This window comes from Solanum verrucosum, unplaced genomic scaffold, assembly GCF_900185275.1.
Source record: "Solanum verrucosum unplaced genomic scaffold, falcon-dt-bn FXZP01000108.1, whole genome shotgun sequence".
Classification (NCBI taxonomy): Eukaryota; Viridiplantae; Streptophyta; class Magnoliopsida; order Solanales; family Solanaceae; genus Solanum; species Solanum verrucosum.
In genome coordinates this window covers 1,619,920-1,639,163 of record NW_026020274.1, presented here as the reverse complement: position 1 = coordinate 1,639,163, position 19,244 = coordinate 1,619,920, and the positions used below count along the sequence as shown (strand labels likewise).

At 29.0% G+C, this 19,244-nt stretch overlaps 1 pseudogene; it reads left to right on the top strand.

Moving 5' to 3' along the window:
- Positions 1-19,244, top strand: part of LOC125833846 (dihydroflavonol 4-reductase-like) — a 35,108-nt pseudogene that overhangs the window by 8,802 nt on the left and 7,062 nt on the right.

Below are 19,244 nucleotides of genomic sequence, written 5' to 3'. Positions count from 1 at the left end.
TCCCCAAATATTGACTTAATACTAAAGGAAAATATACGATAGAGCTCATATTGGAGTGATTTTTGTTTCAATTGAATCAATTTTTGAGATTTCTTCTCAGTTCTTCTTCAACTCGAGATATGAGGTAAGTCTTTTTGATTTAGCCTTATCGATTCGGTCAAGCGATTTTGGTTCTTCAACTCTACATTTTCACTGATATTAGCTTAAGCTTTCAAATTCAGGTAATTATACTTACATACTTGAAGGTTTTATTCTCTTTGAAAGTATAAATGGTGTGTGCATGACAACTCTAGTTTAGTTGGTGTGATGAGTATGGTTGTGATGAATTACTTTTTGGGAAATCACTTTTTCTTTTGCCTAAATCTATTTGTATCCCTTTTAAAATTGCAGTTACCCCTTTTGAAGGTGCTGTAAATGAAAGGTCTGAGCCTGCAGGTTTAATAATTGCTTTACCTCTCGGATTTCGACGGAATCCTTGTTGTTTGCGAAGGTATCTTTCACTTTTGTAGCATTGCAGATTGATTAATAGTGAAACTAATAGTTATCAACATTCAAATGTCCTATCTCACTAAAAATAAGTAAAATGTGGTTATTAATTGTGAAGTTTGCACTGTTTTTGTAGTGATCGAGTGAAATTATTTATCTTGATTGTGAAGAGACAATATGCATTTCAAAGTGTTGGTATTATATATTTGACTTGTAAATTGTGATAGTGAAAAAACTGATGTTAGATATTAACTTATTGGATTGTTTGATGTAAGATTGTTATATCGGTTTTGCATTATCTTGAATGGTGTGTAGATGCGGGAAAATAAATTAGGAGATAGAAGGGCCGAGTTTTAGGCTGTGAATCTCCCTTCGGTGCTCTTTCAATACAATTTTTGGATATGTAGAAACATAACAATCTTTTTATTGTAAAAACTGTGGATTGATGGATGTGATCTTACTATAGTCATCTACAAAAAGTTAAAATCAAGAACAAAATCAAATTGTTTAAGTTGCATCTAGTTTTAAGAGGAAACAAAAACGTGTCACCAAAGCATAAACTTCAAAGTCAATAGGAAAGAGAATAATCTAAACTCATGCACCCATTATCATGAGAAAATATTTGGCTTGTATTTAAGGAAAATTTTTCTTCTTAGCATATGCTCTATTTTCGACTCTCTTGCTCGTTTGAGAAAGCGCCTCATATAAGCTTGACAATGGGACATATTGTTTTCCCATTCTCTGGATGAAATATGGCCTTGTACCTTCTCTAGAATGTTCATTAATTTCTTCTAAAATGAATGTAGAACTCCTCAGTGGGATTTGAGGTTGTGCCCTTGGCTGGTTAAGTTGACTGGCCTACAATACATAATAAAATAAAGTAAGTTAGTAAAGTTCAATACAGACAACATAAATAGACAATACGAAAGGTAATTACGATATGTTTAGTCACAAATGAAGAGTTGGATTGTATTGATGCCACACTCTCAGTAAGAATGCTTGAAACCTACATTGAAATAACATATTTAGTATTGCTACTCTTATTAAATATTAAAGGGAATCAACTTATTTTGAAAACTTACTTCCGTTTCATTATTAAGTGTAGATGAACCTTCTTTGATGACTTCCTGGTGAACTTGTTGCTGTTGAACCTCAGATTGATTGGTTCTTATAAGCATAGGACATTTTCTACTATTATGTCCTGTTTTTCCACACAATCCGCATTTCTTTTTTTTTCCCTTTCTTGATGCTTTTAAAATGGTACCATTTCCAGAATCTGATTCTTTTTTAGTTGTCTCATCATTTCCTCTCTTTCTTAGTTTTCTTGGTCTAGTTGGTTGAGCTTTATAGATGGGTGGCAGTGGTGGTTCTACCCCAGTCTTAGACCATTACTCAGAGCTATTAATTGGCAAAATAGATGGATAATAACTCTTCATACACTGCTCAACCGTGTAACATTCATGAACATACTTTTCAGGTTCATCCTTCTTAACCTATATAGTTGCAATAGCATGATTACAAGGTATCCATGTTAAGTCCCATCTCTTACAAGAACATGCCATCTCCTTAAGATCAACAGAGAATAATCTTAGATGAATGTCCTCAATTTGGTAATGAAATTCATCAGATTTAATGGCAATACACTCAGTAGCATTATCCTTATTTTTCTCTAGCTTTAATAAGATCTGTGGGCAGATTATGTGGCTATGATTAATCATTTTATCTCTATTCTTCTGAAGTCTTGACATCATATAGATCCTTATTGATTCAAGCATCGTCAGAATATGTTGGTCTCTTGCTGGTAGAAGTACGCTATTAAATGACTCACACATATTATTCAATAACATGTCACACTTTGTGAATGAAGAGAAAAAATCTCTTGACCAGTGAATGAGAGGCTTATTCATGAACCACTTAGGGGAATCTATATCTATCTTTGACATTTCTTCCATATGCTTGGAAAATTCAGGTTCTGTAGTTGCCCTGGCAGCTTTCCATAGGATTTCTTTCAATGCTTGTCCTCCAAAATCTTCAGTTTTAAAATTATTGTGCAGATGTCTCACGCAAAATCTGTGTGCGACATCTGAAATTATCTCATCAAATGCTGGAATTAAACCTTTTTGTTTATCAGAAATGAACGTCTAAGCAAAAGAATTTTGGGAAATTCCTAGATCCTCGTCAAGAAGTGTACATTTCTGGATATTCATCTATTATCAGAAAAAAGAAAAGATATTTAGTATTGATATAACAAATATCACCAATATAGGAAATACAAAAAGAAACATATAAATCCAACAACAAAATGTAACCAGTCCTTGCAAGTTCAAATATTTGTTGAATTGAATAATTAAGTAATTGTGCAACTGAAGTCCATAAAGAAGGAATTCTCAACTTGTCATTTTTTTTATTACTATACAATTTTTGAAAGTTCTTTTTATATACTTTTTCAGAAAACATGAAGGTGGGACAGTCTTAGGAGTGAGATTAGGCCTTAACCCTTACTTGTGTATTTCATAAAAAAATAACATCACTTGAATATTGACATATATTTTAGCCTCCAATACGAGGGGTGAAATGAATGTTGTAACTATGTAGCAAAAGTTAAGATCAAAATGAGAGAGTTAATAGGACTCCTCTTCCTTTACAAGTTGATCACTGGACATTGTCCAAAGTAACCAGAAGACCAAAAAGAATACGTTCCTACCATAATCTAAAGTAAACTTTTTTGTTTGTGCTTTGAAACACAGAAATATTTTCTAAAAAGTTATAATGCATATTTATCTAGTATGTTATTTATGCTTTGATTTGCCACATCAATATTTAATCTTTTTCTTGATCAATCAATATCAAAGTTATAGTCTAATTAACTAGATAGAGTACTTACATGTTGGTGTGAATTGTAGTCCATTCTTATAATGCAATTTCATTGTCATTCTTTTTTTTTACAGGAGGTATAGTGAGCAAACTTTGAATGCCCTAGAATTGTTCTCACACGAGAAAAACAACTAAAGAGAAGTTATCATCAAGATATACAAGTCTCTCAGTTATTCATGATCAAACCATTAATTTGCATCAAAGTGGAAGAAGAGATGAAGACAACATATGGTTATGAGGCAAAAATGCGACATAAATACTTCTAAATTTTTGTACAATTAGGTTTTTTCAAGTATTTTAGCTAATAGTACCAGAATTGCCCTTTCCGTTAATAAGTGATTTGTTAACAAAGTTAACATTTCTTAGTGATTAGATCAAAATCGCTCAGTCTAGTTAATTCAAGGTTAAATGTGCACAGTCAAATATCACATGGACTAAAAGTGGAATTAGGCAATAGCACAGGGACTAAAAATGCCATTTCCCCGGGAATATATATATATATATATATATATAGGTTAAAATGATTTAAGTTATATATAACATGTAAAAAAAAAATTAAACCTATCTTAATTAACCCATGAATTAATTGTTTGTCAATTGTAGAGAATAATAAGAAGGTGCAACATCTTTTGGAGTTACCAAAATCTGATACAAATTTAACTCTATGGAAAGCAGACTTAAGGGAAGAAGGAAGCTTTGATGAAGCCATAAAAGGGTGTGAAGGAGTATTTCATGTGGCCACTCCTATGGAATTTGAATCCAATTCCCGAGGTACTGAATTCGTCTGATCATCTCATCTAAAAAGTAAAATTTACTTTTTAATTAACGAGATTAATATATAGAAGTAATTAAACCAACGGTGAGGGGAATATTAAGCATCATATAATCATGCGTTAAAGCAAAAACAGTGAAGAGGCTAATATTCACTTCATCTGCTCGAACTGTGGATATTCAACAACAAAAAAAACTTATCTATGATGACAACAATTGGAGTGACTTGGATTTTATATATGCTAACAAGATGATTGGATGGGTAATTTCCTTTTACCTTTTAAGTTATATACATTGATAATATATGTCATGTGCAATTTAACATGTTGCTAAATATTATCAATTAATACTAGTCTGTCTTTTTATTTTATGTGATACTATTATTATTTGGAGAGTCAAATAATTTTTTTATCATATGTTTTTTCAAATATTTTTTTAAACCTTTTTTTTCCCTTTTTCTTTTCCACTATTATTATTTGGAGAGTCAAATAATTTTTTTATCATATGTTTTTTCAAATATTTTTTTAAACCTTTTTTTTCCCTTTTTCTTTTCCACTTTCCATAGAGGCTTTAATTTTTCTGTTCCTTTATTAACTCGAACCCATAATTTTAAGATTGGATGCGAAAGGTGATTACACCCTAAGCAACCCCCTCTTATAAAACATTTTTCTTGAGCCGTCTATCAAAATAACCTCTCTATATCCATAGAGTTAGGGTAAAGTTAGCGCACATCTCACTCTCCCGAACGCTATTTGTAGGATCACACTTATACATGCATGTTGTTATTGTATTTTGAGTTATTTACTATGGTCTATGGTGACTTGTATGATTTTTCTATATAGTTTCTTAATATGTTAAAGAAATAAAAAATAAAAACTGTAGATTCTATATTCAAATTAACACAAAAAAAATAATCAATTATACCCTCGTACATATAGGGGAATGGAAAGGAGGATTATGTAATTACACTTTTAAATAACATGATTTTAATTTACAAATAATTATTTTTACACAAAATATTTTATCTAATAACTATTTTATTTATACTTTGATTGTTCATGTACATCAATTAATGGCTTAAGTCATCGACGACCTCTTAAAGTTGTCTGCATAATTCATTTAGACACCTCAACCAACACTAGTACTTATTGAACACCTAAAATATGAGAAAACGGTCAAATGCCTCCTTATCTTATAGTCGAATTCTCAACTACACACTTATATTTTACGGGTGTCCTATTACCCCCTTGAACTATTTTAAAGCAGAATAAATGCACCCTTAAGTGTTGACATGGCGCAGAGAGCGTGTTCACTCTCTTAAAGGCATGTGAGAGATAAAAAAACTGATCAAAAAAATATTTTAACTTTTTGTTAAATACATTTTCCAACTTTTGCCTTTAATTTTATTTTCTTTACTTTTTTCATTTCTTTTTCCTTTATCATTTTTCCTCCTATCTCTCTCTCATCACTCAACACCCTCCCTACCTATACATCTCCATCACCATTGTTGAACCACTATGCAGCCCCATCTCCTCACCCATCTTCTAATACATTTTCATAATTTGTCTCACAATTACTCACAACCATTAACCATCAAAATCACCAAATAATCATTAAAACTATTATTTATGTAGTAAAAAAAATAAATTAAAGTCATTAATTTTCTTGCTCAGACAAAATTTATCAAGCTTCAAATCTTATTTTTTGTCTTTATTAACATCCGATACGTCCGATGAAGAATCTAAACTACACACAGTAAGAATTTCACGAAGTTGAGCAGCAACAATCAATTGATTCTACTCAATCCCGATAATTCAGTGATTTCTTCTAGTGTAGAAAGCCTAAATCCTCCACTATTTAAAAAGAAATAAAAGGGCGTATTCATCCTCAATCATAAGACGAGTAGCGAGAACTTCAAGCTTAAGATTGGTATTACAATTGTGGAATTTGAGTGGGAGAGGTGAAAATGAAGGTTTAAATAATTAATAAAGTAGTTGTTGTGGTGTTGCTGATGAATATTGATACTTAATTTGTGAGTTATAGAAGGATGTAGTGGGGGTGAGGAGTGATTAGAGAGGAATGGGGCAGAGAGAGATAAAGGTTTTGGGGAGTTACAGGTAAAGAAATTGACATGACTTAGAAAAAGTGAAGAGAGGAGAAAATGAAGAAGAAGAAGAAATATAATTACTCTTTTTATTTTTTTATTTTATTATAAGTGTGATATTTGACAAGTGGCAACGCGTGGTGCACACTACATGGAAAGAATGTGGTTGTGTAGTTTTAGAGTGGTTTATATTCCGCTTTAAAATAGTTTAAGAGGGTAATAGGACCTCCGTAAAATATAAGTGTGTAGTTGAGAATTCAACTATAGGTTAGGGGGTCATTTGGCCATTTTCTCCCTAAAATATACAAAATGTTTACCTATTAAACACAAAATGTGGATGTGGCAATAAATGTGGATCTCACGTATGTTAAGCGCGTGAATAGATCCAAATAATATATTTTTTATTAAAAAACTTGGACCTTTTTCTTTTATTGACACTTGGTAATAATGACTAATTTTTTTAAATTTAAAAATGATTTCTTAATCAGCAAAAGAAAGTAATAGTCTTGTTCTCCATTTTCTTTTTTGGTCAAACTTCTGCACTCCTTTCCTCCATCTTCTTCCTCCATTTTCCGTTCTCAAACTTCTGTATTTATTTTCATTCTTTATATTAAGAAAAACTGAATCTACGGATTAACTTTTTAAGAAGAAAGAAGATTTTGATATTTGAGTTTAAAAAGTTTGCCAACGTCCGTCTGTTTCCTATTTCTGGTCATTTTAAGCAAACATCACCACTAAAATTAAAATATAAACCCATTAAATTTATTAAAGTGATATTAGAGAATTCTACAAAAATAACTTGAGTACTCTCGATTTCTCTTCGCCGTCGTTCACTATGTTAATTTATTTTCCACAAACGTCACTCCGATAAGCTACACATACGTCATAATATTTCACTATTTATATTATGTTTAATCCCATAGTTTCTAATAAGAAGAAAAAAATGGATCTTGCTGGAGGAGTTGAGAATGGGGTGACAGTGGTGAGCCGGGGAAAGAAGAAAGACCAAAGGGTTAGCTGAGCTAATTGAGGTGAAGGTGACAAAAAAGTCTTAAAATTAAAATTGGTGACAAAAAAAAATTGACCAAGTCAAACCTCTTCTTAATTAGTGAATAAGATAATTAGGGATTAAAGTGTAATATTTAAAACTTTTAAACTTTTAAAAATATTCAAACAAACCCATTCCAATTGTCTTTCTTTTTCTTTCTTGCAACAACAGCTTGAAGCCCATTTCCAATTGTATTTATTTTTCTTCCTTGCAACAGCTTGTAGCAGAGAGAGAGACGACATTGTTGCGAAAATATTGTTGGTGACTTCCAATACCTTCGTCTTGGTCTTGTTCGTCATAGCCGTCTTCTACCTCAAGGTAACACTCTTTTCTTTTCTTTCATTGTTAGGGTTTTGAGATGGTAAAGATTGAAATTTCATTGGGTTTTATTAGGCCTTCTTTGTTTTTAGCATATGGAAGTTTGTGGGTTTAACGATTTTGCTTGGTAGGGTTTTCTTGGGGAAAAAATGTGGGTCTTTTACACAAGATTTGTGTGCTTTCATTGATCCTTCTATTGTTTTTTTTTGTTATCTATGTGGGGTTGTTCTTATCTTCTTCTATGTGGTGATTGATGGCTCTTTAATGTTTGCATTTTAATGTTTTGCCCTATTTTAGGTTCTTGTTTCCTGTAGGAAAAAAAGAATTTGGTTGCTTTTGAGGTAAATGTTTGAGACATTAGAGGTGTCTTTCTTGGACCTTTAATTGTTGCTCATCTTATGGAGAATGTTGTTCTTAGAGATCATTTATTTTTATTAGTCTTAAGTTAGTTTGATCATTGGTAGTTAAGCACTGCTATTAGTTGTTATCTTCCAATATTATGATGTTCGTTAACTCTTGGGGGGGGGGGGGGGGGGGGTGTTTCACATAATGTATTATAGTTACTAGTAACATATTCATTTTTTTCAAGCCTATGGTTTTGTTCATGATTTAAGAGGAGAAGTGTAGTATGGTTTTGTCACTTCCTGATGTTGTTGTTACCTTATTTTATAGTATGCTTTGTATACAACAACAATAATTATTATACCTCAATCCCAAACAAAATGGCATATAGATGATTTGCATATATACTTCAAATAACATACATGCATCCAGCCAAATTTTGATGATATATTTATAATTGTTTACCCTATTTCTTTATGTGGTTTTGAAACTAACTTTCAAAATTATCTAAATGATAATGAATTGTCTTTTTTTATTATTACATTTTGATTTTATTGTTTTTATATATAGATTGTGCATCCATGATTCCAAGGAAAAAACGAACAACCACTACAACAAAGATGATATATAGCTACAAAATTATTAGCTACGACATAAAATTTGTCACTAAATGTTCATTTTTAGTGACAAAAATTACTTTCTGTGGTTAAATATATGAGACAAATAGATTTAGTGACGAAACATAAAAGTTCGTAGCAAAGTTTTATCCACTAAAATTTCCCACCAAAAAATAAACTGGCGCCATTTATTGAGTACTATTAGTCACAAATTTAAAGTTACCAATGACACATTATTTAGTCACTAATGATGTATCTAATTCGTGACAAATTATCTTTTGTCTTAAAATAAATTAATTTTTGGGCACAAAATAACTTCGTCTCAAAAATATGTTGTTACAATAGCGACAAATTAGAGTTTGTAGTTAAATATTAAAAGTTTTAGCTATAAAAATTTAGACTTAATTGTTACATTTATTTTCGTCACTAATAATATAAATAATTGGTGACAATCATTTTATTGTCTCTAATATACCTTCGATTTAGTGACAACATAAATTGTGACAAAATCTGTAAGGTGTTAAATAGGGACAAATCAAAATTTGTAGATGAATAATTCAATTATTTGCTACAAAAAAGTTCATAGCTAAATACAAAATTTTCTTTGGCTAGATTGTTCATAATTAGAGGAAATGTCATAAATGATCCCTGAACTATTGAAATGTGTCTAAAATAGTCTCTTAACTATACATTTATCAGATTTAGTCCTTTAACTATTTTAAATGTTATCAAGTTTAGTCTCTTAATTATAAACTAACAACTTTTAATCCCATAACTGTACACTTACTAGTTTTAGTCCTTTAAGTATTCAAATATTTATCACTTTTGGTCTTTGACTATTTTTTTTATTCAAATAGTTTGGTTTATATTAATAAAACTCATGTATCTGTGAAATTAAATCTTTTAACCATTTTCCAGGTGTTTCTCTTTCCCCGCTAACTTTTCTTCAAATTACTCTTAAGAAAAGAACCTTACCTTAACGATTCAAAATAAAATTCACGGAAAAGAAATAAGAAGCCTTGACTTTTATTCAATGGAAGATGAAATGAAATATTATTGTTGTTAATGACTTTATAATATTAAAATTTATTATAAAAAGAAAAATTTATTACCCGTAAGATGTAGAGAGAGATTTATTTTTATATATTTAAAAGAAAAGAATTTCTTGCAATTCGAATAAAATTAATAGTTCTTTACTCACATATTTTGATTCCAAATTTTCTAATCCAACAATTTTATTGAAGGAGATTTGTTTAATTTTTTTAAAGTTGAAACTTATAAAATGGTAGATTTACCGTTATTTAAGATTTGTTTTATTTTGAAATAGATCGATTTTATTATGTTGTTGTAGAGAAATTTGAATAATAAGATCAAATCTTTTATTTATTTTGTATGAATTTTTTTTATAAAAAATCACGATTATTATGCACCGTTAACAACTAAAGAAGGGAACGTTTTATTTTGAATTCTTGTGGTTAAAATTCTTTTCGTAACAACAATTTGAAGAAAAAGTAGCGGGGAGATAGAAACAATTGAAAAGATGGGTTAAACATTTAATTTCATAAAGGCATGAGTTTCGTTGATATAAATATAGGCTATGTGTATAAAAATAATAGACAGAGACCAAATCTGATAAATTTTTAAATACTTAAAAAGTACTAAAATCGGTAAGTGTATAGTTAAGTGACCATACTTGATAACATTTAGGATAATTAAAGGACAAAATCTGGTAAATGTATAGTTAAAAGACTGTTTTAGACCTACTACAATAGTTCAGGGACCATTTATGACATTTTCTCTCCATAATTACAAGTGACAACTGTAAAAAAGAATAATACAAGTGCTTCACAAAAAATAGACAAAGTTTATTCGTTAATTGGCGAGGGGAAAAATTAATACAAACAAATTTGATAGATTTTGTAAAAATATCAAAAATCAATTCATCAATTATATTTTCTTAAATTACGAAATTATAAAATGCATCTTTTGAAAAATACAATTCAGATTATAAGTACCGTGAGTGGGTACTGTTCTACTATCACATCACAAATATTTGTAGGTTTAATACATTTTATTTTTTATTTGATACACTTTCATCGATAAAGACGATAGAAAAAATAATTTATCAAGTCTTGGTGCTAATTTTTGTGCGTGTCTATTGATTTTGTGGTTTGTAAACTGTACAAACTAAGTCGATCTATTTGGTTCTATCTAAAAATGCGTAGTTAGTAGTGATTTCACATATGTAGAGGACCTATACACAGATAATATCGATTTACAAACTTAGATTTTGTAAAGATGTAAAATATTACATGAATTTCTATTAACCTTTTCCATCTGTGTGAAATTTGAAATAATCAAAAAAAAAAATGATAGCACAAATAAAATAAATTAACCAACTAAGATTTCACATATATTATGATAAATTACTATAGTGATGGGTTTCAATATGTTTTTTAAATCGATTTACTGATTGAATCAAACCTATTATTACTTTTCTTTTAATAAAAGTGAAAGTTTAATTTTATATAAATTTATAATTGTACTGAATAATTTTAAAATAAAAAATAATAGAACTGTACTGAATATATTTAGAGATATTTTCAAAAGTATACAATTTAATAAAATAACTACATCTACATAGCCCATATTTTTAAAACTACATTTGTATTGTCTTTTCCACAAGAGATCGTATACAACATTATACTTGTACAAATGTATAGAGTTGCACATTATAACTGTGCACAAATGTATACACTTGTATATACATGTATAATACTGTATAAAAGGTGTTTATATACAATTTTATATTATTATACATAATTAATATTTCTATTATTCATTATTTCCTATTGTGTATGTAAGCATGTAAATTTTTACCGAACTTCAGGTTTTACACCATTTTTAGTGTTTAAATATTTTGATTTTTTTATTAAGTTTATTTTAAATGATGTGAAAGCCACAAAAATTGAATCACATTTAAAGATAAGTTTTATTTTCAATTGTTTAAAAAAGAAATGAAAGGTTACAATATATATATATATATTCTTTTGAATTAAGATTAATAATAAGGTAATATTTCTTAATTATAATTTTAGATCACCTATTTAATTACTTTTTTATTTGTATTAGTTCAAAACAATTAGCTAATATTTTTATTATTATATTTTTTAATTATATTTAATTAAAAATAAAAATAACCTAAACACACTACCTAATTAAATCACCCCCCACTAACCTAAAGCTACCCCACAACTTCCTCATCCTAACTATCTGCTGCCCACAACATAAACCCCCTCACACACACACGACACAACACACCCTTATATCTACAAAGACAAAGCATTTGACATTCCTTTTAAACAATAACATTGCAACATATATACACTTATATATCTACAAAAAGCAGCCCTACAAAAAAAAACCTACACTCCAAAAACAAAGAAAATAGGATCGAAGTCTTGAGGTTTTTGTTCATGATTTTTGTTCGTGGTATTACAAGTAGTGGCAAGGCGCACACTATGCAGGTAAGTTACTCATTTTGAATATCTCCTACTTCTTTTATGAATTTGAGAGAAACATTGTTTATTTTTCTTTAAGTTACTCATATAGAGGAAATACATATGACTATAAATAACACTAATTTATAAAGCAATGTAGTTACATTTACAATGAAAAAATAATGAAACTTTTATGTGTAAGATGCTTGAAAGAAGAGACAACCAATGAAATTATTATTAGATCTATTTTGGTGCTCTTAAGTAGTGAAATGTGTGATTTTAAATCTTGTTAAAATCTATTGTCATGAGTTTCCTACTGTTGTTGGCTTGCATTTGTTAATGATTCTATATTACTTGTTATTATCAACTTCCTACAAATAGGTAATTTAATATATTGTTCATATTTGAAGAATTGAGTTGATTAGTAAATGTATATTCTTTAAATAAATATTAGATATATATAGTTGCTACTATAGGAAGAAAAAGAAGCAACCATTAAATGTCCCCAATTTCTTTAAACTGACAATCGCATAATAGATTAACATGTTACTGCCCTTTTTTATTCTAATTGAAAGTTAGACATGTACAAATGACTGTTTGTGACTTTTTGGATAGATGAAAATAATTTAGTTATTTTGAAGTAGAAATCAAATGGAAAATTAATGAAACCCAACTAAAACTACAAAGTGTTACATCTTAAAGTGAAAAATTTATTGTGTTTTGCTTATATGATGTTTGTATACAAAGAACTAAAAATATCTTCTTTAAATGTCTGAGTTAGACCCTTGAAAAAATGAATGAGAATTACATTGTTGATAACATGCACCTAATTTATATGTCGACTTCAATAAAAAAAAACCCTTTTGGCTACTTCATTTGTGTCATTTCTTAGTCAGATAAATTTGTTTTACAACTTGATGGCTTGTTTCTATTATGTTCTAAAAATTTACTTGAATTTTGTTTTCTAGAACTCTCATCCTTTTTTTTCTTTGCAACGAAATGAATGAGGCTATAAATTATAGTTATATGTAGTTTCTCCTTTAATTCACGTCATGTTTGATTCTAATGTGAGAATTCCTACATAGATTACATTTTATTTTAATATTTAGTAGTTTTCATGAATGATGGAGTTTATGTTGCCATGTAGAGTAGTTTGTGATGATATACTCCGTAAACTTTCACTTATGTTAAACTTATAATGATAAAATTTATACTATAAATTGAAAATTACCAATATATATATATATATATACACGGAATTGTAATACCAAGGACAATCTATCCAATAAGTCTTATAAAACTGGACATTACAACCTATGAAAGACACTCATGGTACATATTTTACTTTTGACTCTAGTATGAACATCTCAATTTAAATCTTACATTTATTTTTTGTCTTTTTTTGTTACAGGTATAAAAGGTGAAAATTGAATCAAGATTGATTGCAAGCTAAGTGTCAGCACATTATTGATACTTTGGAAGGAACTTTTACTTTTATGTCTTTGTTTATGAGTAATATTTAGTATATTTTAGTTAGATTTTTTTTGTTATTGGACATATTTTACTTTTATTTAAGGAGTTTGTAATGAGAATTATCTTAGTATAATTTTAGTTGTTTTATTATATGATCATAGGTGAATTTTATCATTATATAGCATATTTTACTATTTAATTTTCAATATGCAACTCTAATTTAATAAATAATGTCAATATAAAATAATCAAATGTCATCAATTATTAGTGATTAGTGACAAAATATTTTATCATCAAAGGTAACTTGTAGCAACGATAAAAATAATTTTTTTAAGATAAATATTTTGTCATGAAAAAATTATTTCATCACAAGTTGACTACATTTAGTGACAAAAGTATATTGTCCTAGTACCTTTTTTTATGGAATATGAATTATTTTATTATTTTGTGACAATATCATGATAATATTTAATGACAATATATGTTGTCGGTAAAAGCAATCCTTTTAGTGACAAAATGATAGATTTAACCACAAAATTATTAACCTTTTTTATAATAATAAAATTGTACCTAATTTATATATTTTAGGACAAAATATTTTTTGTGTATAAAAAATAGTCATTAGCGACGATATTAGATTTGTTCAACTACGAAATATATATAACTTTAGAGACAATTATTGTCGTCACTGATTGAACTAAATAATTAGCGACGATATAATTTTGTCAGTAGTAATATCCCTTTTAGTGACAAAACATACTATTAACTACAAAAAAGTTACACTTTTTATGACAAATAAATTTGTCACAAATATTTATGCATTTGGAGGCGATTTTTATTTTTGTAGTTAATATAATATTTTTAGCGACGAAACACTAAATCGTCTTTGTATACTTTTAGCGACACACATTTAGTGACGACTGATTGACGAATTTTTTTTTGTCACACAAAATTTTTAGTGACGAAATATGATTTATAGATGACGAAATTATTTGTCCTTGATAATCAAATTTGTTGTAGTGAACTCCTACTAAAACGTATGAAAGGCGAATTAGAACACAAAGACAAAGAGAAGAAGAACTAGAAAACACAAATTTGAAAAAATCTATAGAAGAAGAAGGAGAACATGAAATAGATGTTTCTTCTACAAATGTAGAAAGAGATGATAGAGCAGTTGAGGAGGAACAAAATGATATAGCCATTCCAGAAAAAGGGACATCTCCTATTGTTGAATTATCTCCGCTCAGTCCTTCACCCGATAACTTCATTGTGAAGTCGATTAGGTATGCAAATTACAATTTGGAGTCAATGATTGATAGGTATCCAAACTTAAGAGGTTCTTTAACTGTTAAGTCGGAGTTACGTAAGTTTTCTAAATTTAGAACGATTTTAGAAGAACAAAAATTGGTAAAGTTCTTTCGATCTTCTATTTTCGGAAATTACTTACAACTTGAAGGTACTCGTATAAGATTTCAAATGAGTTTAGTCAATCAACTTCTTCGACGTCAAATTTATAGCCATCGAAAAGAAGAAATTTGGATAAATTATAGTGGCATGCCCATTTGTTTTGGAATGAAGGAGTTTGCTATCATCACCGGCTTAAATTGCCATAATGAAGATGTGTATGATGTTGAAAATATGTCAACTAAGACAAAAATGAGACGAAAAGAAATTCTTGAGGTTGTGGGAAGGAGTTGCAAGAGAAATGAGTTGATTGAACATCTCCAAACCAAAAATCTTAGTAAAGATGTAAAAAAATCATTGTGTTTACTTTATTTTCTTCATAGCTTTCTTTGCCCAAAAGATGTGAATACAAATATTCCAAAGAAGTGGATTTTGCTCTCGGCCGATAGAAAAGCATTTTCTGCTTATCCATGGGGTCGTATTAGCTATGATATTACAATTAAGCATCTATTGAAAGCGGTGAAGACTATTGATGGGAAGACTACCAATCTTTATGGCTTTCCATGGGCCTTTATGGTAAATTTTATTTTAGTTTAGTTCATATATATATTTATTTCATTATTTTTTGGTGCTTCCAATATTTTGATCTCCTTTTGTGATTATTTTATGTAGTGTTGGGCATTTGAGGTTGTTCCTTTCCTCCAAAAGAAATATAAGGTGTTTTCGAAACAAGTGTCTTCACCGAGGATTTTTCGATGGCTTTAGGCGACTAATAACGAATTAGTTGACATTAATGAGTTGTTTGATCCCCCTCAAGACTCGGTAAGCATTATTCTTTAAACATTTTTAGTTAAAGTGAAATTGTTGTTGCTTTTCTGATTTTGCTGTAGCCTTTTCAACAAGTGTTTTCTTTGTTTAATTAGTTGATGTCAATTGTTGAAGTTATTACAACAATTGCTGGAACAATTAGAACAACTGGTATATAATAATCTTTAAATGCAACAATTGCTTTATCACATTTTAATTATTATTATTTTTACATGTAGAACCAAGGATGATAAGATTGAAAAGCTTGAGATAGATTTGAATGGTGTTGTGGCTATAAAAAGAGACATCATAATTGATGAGCATAATCTTGATGTAGGAGGTGGAGGAGCATCTTCTCCAATTTTTGAGGGAGTTTTTAGTGGTGTTGGTGATGGAGGAGGAGGAGAATTTACTCCAAATGTTGATAGATGTACTGATGGTGTTGATTTCGAAAGAGGAGGAGACTTCGGTGATATTAGTGGTGGTTTTGGAGTAGGAACATCTTCTCCGATCGATGAGAATGTTCTTTGTCTTCAAGAAACTCCATCCACTAAGGAGACGATAGATTTATTGAATGTCAGGGTAGAGTCTTTAGAGAAAACTATCGTTACCATGAATGCTAAGATTGAGTCTTTAGAGAAAGCTATCGTCACCATGAAGTCTAAGAGAGGTATTAGGCCATCATCAAAGATTTCTCATCCATATACTCCCGACTATGTTAAAAGAACAAAGAGACAAATTTCGAAGGCATTGTCAAGTGCTAGAAAAAAGAAAAAGGGAAAAGTGAATGAGACCATTATCGAAAAAGAATTGGTGTTCGGAGATAGTAAAGGTAAAATTATATTCTAATCATCTTTCTAAGATTTGCCTTGTGTTATATATATTTCATTTTTACATGTGAAATTCATTTTTTTAATATTACAGATGAAGGGGCTGATATTGCAGATGAAGAGGCTGATTCGAATTCAAAAAGAAGTAAGAAAGAGTGATGAAGAAGGGGCTGCTTGTGAATGTGCATTTTTACCACTATTTTGCTACACTTTTAATTCACTTTTGTTGTACATTAGTGAATATGGTATTTTGAATTTAATGAAGAAGGGGTTGCTTGTGAATATGCATTTTTATCACTATTTTGCTACACTTTTAATTCACTTTTGTTGTACATTAGTGAATATGGTATTTTGAATTTGATGAAGGAGCTGCTTGAGAATATGCATTTTTACCACTATTTTGCTACACTTTTAATGCACTTTTGTTGTACATTAGTGAATATGGTATTTTGAATTTGATGAATTGAAGGGGCTGCTTGTGGGTATGCATTTTTACCACAATTTTGCTACACTTTTTAATTCACTTTTGTTGTACATTAGTAAATATGGTATTTTGAAATTGATGAATTCAAAAAGGAGTTGAAAGAGTGATGAAGAATGGGCTGCTTGTGAAAATGCATTGTTACCACTATTTTGCTACACTTTTAATTCACTTTTGTTGTACATTAGTGAATATGATATTTTGAAATTGATGAATTGAAGGGGCTGCTTGTGGGTATGCATTTTTACCACTATTTTGCTACCCTTTTTAATTCACTTTTGTTGTACATTAGTAAATATGGTATTTTGAAATTGATGAATTGAAGGGGCAGCTTGTGGATATGCATTTTTACCACTATTTTGCTACACTTTTAATTCACTTTTGTTGTACATTAGTGAATGTGGTATTTTAAATTTGATGAATTGATATTTTAATCGGAAAAAAAAATTGTGATGTTAGTGAACTAGTAGAAGGTGAGGATTTGACTCATCCAATTGTTGAAATTCTCTACAGCAATTAAATAAGTTGTTGTATTTTTTACAGCAATTGCTGAAATTCTCTACAACAATTAAGCAAATTGTTGTACTTTTCATAGCAATTGCTGAACTTTTCTATAGCAAGTAAGAAAATTGTTGTACTTTATATAACAATTGCTAAAATTTTATTTAACAAGTAAGCAAATTAATTGGCTAATTGATTGTTTATTGGTTGTAACACTCATATTTAATGATAAATAAAGTAGTGTTGATTTAATTTTAAAATAAAATTTATATTAGATAGTGATCTTGTATAATGAGATAGTTATTTGAGATACCAGACGATCAATTCCATTACAATTTCACATGTTATCGATTTATAATGAGCAATTGATTGTTTATTGGTTGTAACACTCATATTTAATGATAAATAGAATAGTGTTGATTAAATTTAAAAATAAAATTTATATTAGATAGTGATCTTGTATAATAAGATAGTTATCTGAGATACCAGACGATCAATTAAGTAATTTCACATGTAATCAACTTAAATTGATAAATTGATTGTTAATTAGTTATATTAATCATATTCCATGATAAATAGGATAGTATTGACTAATTTTAAAAGAAAATCTAGAATAGGTAGTAATTTTATTTGAATATGCTATAACAAATAAGTAAATTGTTGTACTTTTCATAACAATTGCTACAATTCTTTATAGCAATTAAACGAGTTGTTGTATTGTTTTACAACAATTGCTTAAATTTCTACAATAAGCATGAAAATTATTGTACTTTTCATAGCAATTGTTGAACTTTTCTACAACAAGTAAGAAAGTTGTTGTACTTTATATAACAATTGCTAAAATTTTCTTTAACAAGTAAGCAAATTAATTGGCTAATTGATTGTTTATTGGTTGTAACACTCATATTTAATGATAAATAAAGTAGTGTTGATTTAATTTTAAAATAAAATTTATATTAGATAGTGATCTTGTATAATGAGATAGTTATTTGAATATGCTATAACAAATAAGTAAATTGTTGTACTTTTCAAAGCAATTGCTACAATTCTCTACAACAATTAAACGAGTTGTTATATTGTTTTACAACAATTGTTTAAACTTCTACAACAAGCATGAAAATTATTGTACTTTTCATAGTAGTTGCTGAACTTTTCTACGGAAAAGTAAGAAAGTTGTTGTACTTTATATAGCAATTGCTAAAATTCTCTACAACAACTAATAAAGTAATAATAAGAATAACAATAAAATAAAATATGCTCTTACAATCAAAATAACAACAATTAATACCAAAATAAATAAGATCAAATGTGTTCACAAATAATAACAACAAAAACAACAATTAGTACCAAAAAAGATAAGATCAAATGTGTTCACAAATAATAACAACAAAAACAACAATTAGTACCAAAAAAGATAAGATCAAATATGTTCACAAAAAACAAGAAGAACAAATGTATTTTTATGCAACATTTCGCTCGGAGCATGTAGTTCTCTTGTGACCAATTCTTTTGCATAAAGAACATTTATTTTTCTTCGTTGAAAATGATTCCCCGATTCCTTTATGTCTTTTTGAGGACCTTCTTCCAACCTTGCCTGGCTCAACAAATGGAGAAGATATTTTACTCTCTAAAATCTCAATAGGAACTTCCCAAGTTTCTTCAGATGGCACCGGTTTAATTTCCTCCAC